The sequence below is a fragment of the Ornithodoros turicata genome, chromosome 1 (assembly GCF_037126465.1).
Source record: "Ornithodoros turicata isolate Travis chromosome 1, ASM3712646v1, whole genome shotgun sequence".
NCBI lineage: Eukaryota > Metazoa > Arthropoda > Arachnida > Ixodida > Argasidae > Ornithodoros > Ornithodoros turicata.
In genome coordinates this window covers 169,279,728-169,291,043 of record NC_088201.1, presented here as the reverse complement: position 1 = coordinate 169,291,043, position 11,316 = coordinate 169,279,728, and positions in this window count along the sequence as shown.

Below are 11,316 nucleotides of genomic sequence, written 5' to 3'. Positions count from 1 at the left end.
AACTAATACATATGATGCGTACATATATGAACATGGATATAAATGGTGATATCAATATTGTGACTTCTGACTTCAGGCAACGCGAACATTTACTGTTTACTCTGTAGTGTTGCGCTTATATTTTTTGCTATATCCTATACAAATTGTCTACACCAAGACAGGGCAGATTGCAATGGTATAGGAATCCTATACAGCCTTTATCTATTCCCAATCCATTTTAAATGAATATTTCATGAATATTTTCAATAGAAAATGTATATGGAGCAAAAGAGGAGTTCCTAAAGAAACTGTATACATTTTCATTTGATCTTTTATAAACAGAACCTACCCAGCCTCTAGCCAGTATTAATGCTACAAGCATTTGACACACAGGTGCTTCTACACTGTCACAAGAAAAGTTATACCAGGTATATGTAAAAAAAAAACGGCAAACAAGGGCTGAAGTACTATTTTTGTGCCTATTTCAACTCTCTATATCCCGTTTAAACAAAGTGTAAGGCACTGATCGCGATAGCTAATCGTATAATACGGGGATCCATGCATGCGCAACGTGCTGCACCACATTAATTTGGTGTGGAAATTGTGCTGATTTAGTTCCCCAGTAATATAAGTAATAAGCACAGGCCTTAATGCAATATTAACCAGTTGGAGGAAATATTTTAATGGCTGTTATTTGCTACCCAAATAACAATCTATGCGTGCTCTCCTCACCCGTGAGGTTACATCTCACTATGTAAACACAGGCTACATCTACAGGCTACTACATCTCACAGGCGTTCCACTAATAAATCTTGAAGAATAAACCCTTTAAAAAAACTATTTCAAAACACATAGCTTTACAATAAACAGAGTAAAATTCCCAGATAAGGAGTCAACCGCTGAGAAAACCCCGCCCACAAGCAATTGCTCAAGAATCCAGATTGAGAAATATACCGTTGCAATATATATCATTAAAAAGTTGTTTAAAATATACCCTTGCAAATAAACGGTTTCAAAATATATCCTGTAGTCGAACACGACAGTGGAGTAATACTTATGTATCTCAGCACAGAGGATGGCGGTATGATGTAGCTTACATCGGTGGTTTTGCTGTTGTTAGCCCTCGCCCCCCTAGTGGACTCTAATGGCTGCCTTTTTTCTGTGTTGTTGCTACGTTTCCTTTTTTAGTGGAGAAAGACTATGCATTATATGCATGTCTCGCTTTATTTCGCTTGACAAAGCATCGACACAGAGTGTGAGAGTGATGACCTCTGCGTTCGTGCATGTGTCCTGAGTTCGCTTCACTCGGACATTTTCAAAAATAAACGCGTAGGTAGCCACGGCTAATAATAAATCTCCCAGAATAAATGCTTAAAGATCAACGCACAAAAATAATCGCTCAAATATCCCCATGTAAATAAAAACGCTAAGGACTCCCCGGTTAAGAATATGTCGTTAAAAATAAATCGTTTCAGAATCCCCCGAAATCAACCATGCGGTTGCTACTGTCAGGTGGTATGGCTGCGAGTGAAATAGACAATCCGCTTTGACAAATAGTCCCAAAGTAGGCGAATTTCATTGGACTTCTGCCATGAGTATACTTCGTACATCTGACTTCCATACTTCGTATACGAAGCAAGCGTACTTCACTTGAACGTTAGTGTAAAGCGAACTTAGAGCACACGCACGAGCGAACGACCGCTGAGCACATTGAGCGGAACTAGACGAATGCAGCGTGCTAGAAGTGGACTCACGTTTGGCCAGCTGCAATTCGTGCAAACCTGTCTCGGAGAGCCCACCATCGCCTGCCTGGAACACAATGATATCAAGCGAGTCTTCCGTGAGGTTGCTCCCATTAATAGGTCGCTCGGATGCGTCCGCTAACCCAGGGGTGGGCAGTAATAGTAATACTTTGTATTTTAATACTATTGCTGTAATACTTTTGAGTATTTGTATTATGTAATACTCATTTTTGAGATATATTTGTATCTGTATTGTAGTACACAAAATCGAAGTATTACATGTATTATAATACTTTTGAAGGTGTGATACCTTCCCAGATGTCATATGTACGACCTCCTACGTGTCACCGGTGCACTTTATTAGTAATTTTTCGTGTCCCACAAACATCTGGACACCAACAAGGCCCCTATTATTCCTTTGCCTCAAACTATCCCAAAGGGAGTGACCTCAGTGCCAGAGGTTACTGGAGGCTTCCTTGCATTCCGTCCATTCAGCATCCGTAAAGATGAGTCATCGCATTGCAAGCCCTTTGTGGTATGAAAGAGTGCGTCCAGTCCAGGCACCCCTGTACGGGGTTGCACTATGGACAGTTACACACTTTTCAACGACCCACATTTTATCGTCCAGGGTGGACGAAATGAAGACTCTGGCACACTAAGAGCAAGCTGTTCACTGTGATCGAATTGTCCAGCGCTATCACATCATATTCAGAAAAGGCATGCCCTATAGAGGACTACCCTTTGAGAATAGGCTAAACATGTAAGCATCTGAAATACCACGTCCTTGGAGAATGACTGTCTCGATAAGTAATGCGCATATTATATAGATTTCTGATTTTCTTTTCCTTTATTTCTCCCCAAGTTACGTATCAATGTATTACTAGTATTACTCGTGTAGTACACAGAAGTATTAGTATTATGTATTATAAAACCTCAGAATCAAATTATTACGTATTAGTATTATAATACCGATTTCTAGGAAGTATTATGTATTAGTATTATAATACAAAATATGGGTATTACTGCCCATCCCTGCGCTAACCTTTCATCCCCATCTGAATGGCGCTGCGCCAGTCTATTCGACATCCCTGGTCCGACCTCAACAAAGTAATTTGTTGGTTCTGAGCCCTTGCGTCTGTGTGCGTCTGTGCATCTTTTTGTCCCCAGACACAAGGTTCCGTTGTGACCCATTTCCACCAGCTTGCCGCCATATTTTTTGGCGAGTGAGAAACCAGAATGGGAGACTTTCCAACAAGATTTTAAAAAACACGAAAGAAGGCCGTACGATAATCTAATAGATACGATATCTAATACTTTTAGATAATAGTATTTATTACCGATTTCTCCTATGCAAACGAGTGGAAATCAAAACAGCTTCCGTGCACGGGGATGGTATAGGACCTGAACCGTAGACAAGGTTTTTGCTAAGAAAAAAAGCGGTTGATCTGGAAAGTAGATCAACATATTCTTCCATTATCTCATGCACCTCTGATGTGCGCATTTTCGACTCCTCCTCATTTATATAGCAAAATTCGGCAAGATATATATTTCAACGTTCATCACGCTCCTTTCACGATTTTTACGAAATGAAAATACAATGGCTTGGTACGACGACGGTCTCTCCGATTTTGCTTTCTCACTACCCCCGAAACACCGTATTCATAGAGTCGATTAATGAACAACCCCGCGTACTAAACGGGAAAACTTTAAAATAAAGCGTAAAACGGTCCCATAGTTTTCTCAAGATTGATTTTGTGGAAAGCGTGTTGCACTTTTTGTCTACAGATTCACGTCTACAGGTTCCAAGTTAGCTGGAATCATTTGCGAGTTCTTGAATTCTCGGGACGGCGATTCGCAGTGGCAGACGAATTCTAACTTCGTATGTCCACGTAGGGAAGGAGGGCAATAACTAGACCTTCTGTATCTAGGCGGGTCAACACATTCGACGACGTAACTGACGTCCGCACGATGGAGATGTACACAGGATCAAAGCGGCCTCTCACTCGTGGCTCCTGCTGTTGAAGAGAAGGGAGCAGAGCAGCCATCCTGAGAATATGAGCATATGTTGGGCGTGAAGCCGGCACGGAGTTCGGTTGTGCGAGCTTTGGCGCCCGTTGCCTGTTCCGAGGCCTTGAAGATTAATCTCTTTGACTTCTTTCAAGCCATGTTCCGAACAGTCCGGCAGCAAGGGCAAACAGCAGATCCTGGCGCGTAGTGGAGTAGTCAGATGGGTGTTTGGGGTTCAACCCCACGAAGCTATATCTTCGGTAGTGCATTTGCGACCGCGAAACGAGGGCGAATTCCTCCCCTCCGATGTGGCTCCCACAGAACACCTCCCGAAATATTTTTTTTTTCGGCTACGCTACTGCCAGCTGTGTCGGGTGCATAGTTAACACTGGATCATCACCCATGACGCACATGGCGTATTTCTGCAAGAAAACGCAGAGCTGTCCAAAACCATTGTCGTCATTCGTGAACAACGTTGCATGACGAATCGAAACAATTCCTTTTCCTGCCCGAGAGACTAGAATGTACTCAAACGTGTGTTTCGTTTCAATAACACGGAACCACCAATGTGTCTAAATAATTGTGTAATAAACAAATATCCCGGGGAGAGCAATACAAGTTAAGTGTTTCGTGCTTTTATGGAAGGGTCTTGCCACATTCATTAACGAAAATGCTCAATTGTGTCATTGTGAACGTGATTATGGACATATGTCTGCTACACCCTTGAGAATCTGCGATAAATTTCATCGCTAACAACGTCTCTAAACATTGACACTGTATTCTAGTGGGAAGATTTATTCGACTCAAACTTTTCAACGCACACGCATTCACCCCCCATGCCACACACACACACGTGAATACACGGATGAACACATATATACAGATGAACAACGATAGCATGCACACTGTATTACATGTCTTTGGGTCTACATCGCACACATTGTTAGGAGCTCCAAGACCCGTACAGGGAGACACGAAGAGGCACAAGAAGACAGAAGCAATATTCTTCAGCATGCTGAATCATGCGAATGCTGATGAGCCGACTGAGGCAATGCCGTCAAAACAACAGGGCTCTGATTCACACAGCTGCTTTGGCGATATTCCGCCCTTGACATAGCCGTGTGGATACACCTGCATAATGAACAAACAATAGAACGTCCGCATATAGGCGGTCGCGGAGCGTAACTTTACTAAAATAGTGGCGCAAACAAAGTTAGGCCTCCGCGTTTATTGGTTGATTTTATTTACTTCTTCACGCCACGTGTTCAGGACTCGTTCCTCCGCCCCGGAATTTCAGATGCATTGAAAGGAACAGTGCGCGCAGTAACACGGCATCGTTCCAAAGTCGTTGCATTTGAAAAAAAAATTAAAGAATCGTATTACTTGTTGACAACTCACTGATCACCGTCTGAGGATGAGACTTCGAAGATGCAGGCAGTGCCCGCGTCTTTCAAGAGCCGCAACATGGCTCAAACTCTAGGCGCGTTTCTTGCTTTGAGCACACCTTTTGTGCCATCCCGACGTTGAAAGGCCGACTGCGAGGTATATCTAAACTGGTAGCGAAAACAAGCCAGCATACCAAGTCAGACAGATCGGGAGGGCTATCATCATGACAACAACAACAACAACATAGATGAATGGATGATGATGTGGGACTATCATCATGAGGCGATAGCGATCCTGTGTGTTCGTAGTAGAGGTACGTTTCTCAAAAAGAAAATACAACACGAGCATAGCGTGCGTGTATACTAATTGGTTCTTCATAATTTCAACGCAGAAAAAACTACATGTTGCCCCACTCGGGCACATATACGAAATCCTCTACCACCCCAGTACGTTTCCGTATATTGTTCTCCTGCGCACGGTGGGCTTGTTTGATGATGATGATGATGATGAAGATTAGGGATTTTCTGGCGCATCGCGAACTATGGCCAGTGGGCGTATTTATCCGTGCATGTTTGTATCCGTGCCGTGTGTCCGTGCATTGCGATACGGAGTTACTGCACTTTTAGGGTGAAACTGGAAGCGACGTTGATATCCCGGAGCTGTAGACCAAGATTAACACGTGTGAGCAGATGAATGCCAGTGAAGAACCGTTCACCCTCTGTTGCTAGGCTTGCAAAAAAAAAAAAAAAAAAGAAGAATAAAAAAAATTCATTATGGCGCGACTCTCCTTGACGGCGTGAGTGCTAGCAGGATACACCTGTGCAACAACAATGTCTTTTTTTTTCTTTTTTGCAATGAACCCATTATGGCCTATCATGGAACAATTCACTAATAACTACGTGTACATATAGCTCTAAGTCGGAACTTCACCTTAAGTGATCCTTCCCTGTGCGCTCATCACGATGCCCTTCTGTTTGGAGTTGCCAAAATCTGTGATAACTGTATGCATTTCGAATTGATATGTGTCATTAAAACTGATATAATTTATATTTCTCTGTTCTCGTCTGGTGTTGTTGGCCTTGGTGATTTGTATCGTTCGGTCATGAAAAAAGAACGCAAATACAACGCAATCAAAGTGCACGAGTGTCAACGTGCCGTTACTGATTTTCATGACTAATTATGCACTGCTTATTATTCATACTGCTGACGTCATCTCTGACGTGTTTTATCTAGTAGTCCGCGAAACGGATGGATGGCTCTAGCGGTCTCTATCCTGGTGTCATTCTGATGCCGCAGGGGCCTATGGGAGTTGCGCTGCCTGTTTAGATATACCTTGTCGACTGTCTATGCCATCCAACGCAGTATTCACTGATTGGTGTGGAGAAGTGAAGTGTCTACAGCATATCGGTGGGTGCCCGCGTCATCGTGCCCGTGCTGGAAGTTCGCAATACCGAGCTGTCATATCCAATTGGTCGTACACGTGTGATTGAACACTTCAAGTGTCCTGGTGTTCTAGAGCGGATACGAGAGGTTAGCAAGGCACCTATATGCGCGACGAATGAATTCTGCATTAAAACACTGAGCTTGTCGTGTTGTGCTCCTTGCTGGGGACAACGGGGCAGACATGAGGTCGTTTCAGCTGGTTTTCTCGTTATTTTCTCCTTCACGATGTTTTGAAAACTACGAGTGCGCCTCAGTATTAGGCACATTAGGGAAGCAGCAGTTCTGATTCACTCGACTGACTCAGCCGTTCAGATACGAGAGATGGACATCTCTCTTGTGCACTTGGAGATACAATTTGATCGTCCACTTCCAGTCAAAGACAGCTGTTTCGCTCTACTTGGAACTCGTCAGCCCTGCGCAGGGAAGTTGAAAACTTCAACTAATTGAAATTTGCAGTAAGTATCGACACAATATCGCCTTTAAAGTGCAGCTCCGCTGCTGTTCCGAAAGTATGGAGACGTTGTGATATTCAGAACCGTGGTCCCAACTTCATTCATAAACGCACATTGCTTTCCAAATTTCCGTAGTCCTTCGTCAGAAAATTGAGAAAATTCAAACCGAAACTACCGGTCGGCGGTTCCACTTGTGACGTCATACAAGGAACTGCGCCGGTTGGATAGCCACACCTAGCCAGCTCTGCCTGGCAACCAGTTTGTTTACACCCCGTCATGGCCGCTGTATCGTGCTGAAATAGATGGCACGGGCTATCGGGGACCACCGCAGAGTTTTACCATATTTCTTATAAGAAATGACGTGTTTAGTGCCGAAGTTGTAGCGCCAACATCTGCCGAGCTCTGAGCATCAAAGTAGAAACCTCGCCGAGCTCCGCGGTTCGCACTGTCAACACGTAGCTGTGTCAGTTGATCCCACTTCACATAGGCGATCTCTCCGCGAGCTTTGGAAGCCTACAGTTTGCTGACCGCACGAAACAGGCAAATCGTGCACCAGCCAGTGTCGCCGTGATACTTTTCTTTAAGCACATTACACTTCTCTGTCTAATGTGGAAGCACATTACAGTAAGCAAAGCGCCGCAGCGAACGAGAACTTCTCAAGGACCCGCAGTTTTTTTAACAACGGTTCGTGCTTTCTAAATAGTACAGTAGAAGGTGAGCCAAAGAAACAGAAATGATAGACAGAACAAATAGCCTCAACAACGTCCAAAGCAATAAGCAAAAATATGTGTCTTGCATTTACATGAAGAAATGCTACCAGACTAGGTAACAGCGCGGAGGATGATACTGCACGTTTTCATTGTTCCTGCACATGTACTCGTACAGGGCTATCCCTTTATTATATGCGTGCTCATACACGCACAGTACCGCGTTAAAGCCGTTGCACATACATCAATACAGATGTCACAAGCATCCTAGTTGACACTTAGATGCACAGTGGTCAGAAACGGTCTTTTTAGGGCAGACATGTCATACATACTGGCTACAAAGCATAATGCTGCTTTAGTTAACACCAAGGGGAAAAAAAGAAAATAATCGTGCAGTTAGGGAGCGTAGACAGTGCCTGTACAATCACCAATCACATGCAGAATTTGTATAGTTTTTACTTCAACGTATGTACTGCTTTTAGAAATATGTACAAATGCATAGCAGGAAAGGATATGCAACATCGCAAGTGCAATGTGTGGTCGTGGGAGCCCACTGAACAATTGCAAATGTAGAGTACCACTGGGTGAGCTATCAACAGACAAAGTGTGCCGACATCAGCCAGACGTTAACCAGGGAGAACTTCATGACCATTCGAAACGCACTTGATGACCATTGAAACGCAGGTTGCTACCTGCGCACATGCCAGAGCTGTGCATGTTGCTAAAAATAACTGATCACAGTTACTGAAAACCATGCCCAATTTTTTACCCTAGCAAGTTGCTTTACTGAAAATATAATCAGTTACAAGGCAACAATGTAACATGTTACTGTTGCCATTACTTTTTAACCGTACATCAGAATAAAGGACAAAGCCAGAGTCACAGTAGCTCAATAACATTGTCTAACTCCGCTGCTTGTTTGGGATCTGTTCATGCAATCACATATGCATTGTTTTTCACAGGCGAATTGTACGTACCATACAATGGTGTGCTTCTAGAAGGAGAAAATGGCAGCCTAGTAGTATGCAACTATGGCGTCCGAACAATAAGCAAACGTTGTCATGGACAACTTGATGTATGGCAATTCATCTTAGAGTAGGTCACAACATGGAAGCAATTCACACCCAGCAATGAACAAGGGCAATGTTTGCACGCTTTAACGTGAAACCTTGTTAAAGTGTACACTCTTAAACAGTAGTTCTCCTTTAGATGTAATAATGCTGATCACCCGACTTACCTCCCATGTATATAAGGTGGCCCTGTTAAGCTGTACTAGTGCTTAATGCGTAGCTTTTCCGCGTCCCTCACCAAGCATGCTTTAAAAAGGTTTCACTGTACAGTGACCCTGCATGGCCCACGGGGTCGTAGCAGAAAGTAAAACAAAGAAACATGGAGAATGACACGACACTTAGCCTCAATACGGCAAAAAGCAATCACGGGGATGAAATGCAGCATTTGGCAAGGTTCCAGTGGCGAGAATTCATTGGCCTAGTTTGATGAATGGCAGAACGTTGCCCAGAGTAGTGAGGCTTGTTCGGCCAACCACTGGTTGTGAATATAATTGATTATATAAATAATCTGTAGCCCAAAATTGTAATGGTATTACAGTTGACGTGCATTAATATCACACTGGTCTTCACTTCGTGACCTTTTTCTGTGGGAATGTCTATTCCTAATGGAGGCGCTATGTAAATCCCTTTAGTTTATGAGAACTCAAGATCCGACTACACTCAACACTGGACTGCATGGGGGGATGGACTGCAGAGAACACAAATATTCTTCCCCCTTATCGTGATCATCCACCACTGCTATCCTGACTTACAAGTCGAGTGGCACCTGGGTGACATCTGCACAGTGCATGTCCAATTCACTTCCCCATTCCAGAGATGACACACTGCTACCTAGGTTATAAACAAAATTCAAATGACTAACCCTCAGTCACTTGGCCAGCTCTGTGAGTTGTGTCAATGTACAAAAGACATTGCATATGACACATACATATAACACCCTATATATTGACAATTTGTTAAGTACACACTTTTAACCGATTACTTTTCACGATACACTTTATACACAGGGCGAAGAAAATTAAGCTTTCATGAACGCTTCATGAATAAACTGACACAATAAAAACAGGCACAATTTTTCTGCTGGTTGAGCAAGAAAGAGGTGCTACATCTCGACTGTCACCTGTTTCTAACACAATGACCACCAAAATAGCCCCTGGTTATGCCCAGATGTGGCCCAGGCCAGCACAACCACTTCAGTGTCCATGTGTATGATACAGGTCCAAATTCTACGTACCTCATACAAATGCTTTGGAGGAATGTAGGGTACTAAGCGTTGCTATGTCATGAGTTTGCTGCATATTACGTACTACATCCGTCCTAGGCAAAATACTAACTTCGGTCAATTCCACAATAAAGATGATACCGCTGAAAAATGGGTGCATTGAGAGCCTTTTATCTCAACCGCATTAGTGGGCAGGGCAGCAAGATGTGCCAAACAGAAACGGTGGAAACAGCCCTGAGTCAGTGTTTTGTATTTTCACCTGCGGAATTTTCAAAATGGCTCGAGATATAGGGCCCAAGTATGGACGTGTGTCAGTGGTATAACTTAACTCTGTTTTCTGGCAGCTTGATCACAACACATCCTCAAGCTTTGGGGTTGGCCCAATTTTTCGTTGACTTTGCACCCCAAAACATGGCTCACCTGTTTCAAGTTAAACACTATTGCTACAAGCAAAACCCTCAAGGCAGTAACATCCTAATCACTCACAAGATACGCAGTTCACTACCTCTCCAAACTTCTGACCACGAATGTTAACGTAGGCCTAAGCCACCCAACGACATATGGTTCCCATCGGATGATCAAAGTTTGTATGAAAGCTTCTGAGTGTAATCCAAGCAGGGACAGAGATACTAGCAAATAATGCAAGCAGTTGCTGCTCTGCCCAGTCGTCTCATGACAATAGTGTCCGGCTCATTGCTGGCCACCCGCTGCAGTAGGCAGGTTTCTCTTTCTGTGCAAGGTCGTCAAGGGTGCAGCTCTGGCTGCAGTCTTTTGGACATGCCGAATGGGCACAACCTTTGTGTAGGGGCGGTCGACACATGCTTTTCATACGACAGCATCAAAAGACACTACTTTGGAACCAGGTGACAACTGTGAAAATTTAAAGAGCAAGGGGTGCTCTCTTGGTGCGTGTACAACAATGAAGACTGCATTGGCAAAGAAAGGCTGGCAAATTTCCGTATAACAGGGCTTCATCTTAAGCTCTGGAATGTTACTTACTCTCCAAATTCAGTCCGATGAATATTTCTCAACCTTAATTTCCACGATTTGTTACATGGAATTATTGGACTATTTTCCACCCCTGAATTTGAAGAAAAGAATTAAAACCCTAAAACTTCAGGGCCAACGTATTAACAAGCTGGTGCAGAAATGCCAAACTGTACATGTATCTGAGTCCTATACCCCATGAGGTGAACACAGAGCATGCTGCTGAAACGGTTGAAGCTATTGGTCACCCTTGGCATCTAATAGCAACTGTAACCGAGCGCACTTAGCAGCTATAGCGAGAACGGTGCTCCTGCTGTGCCT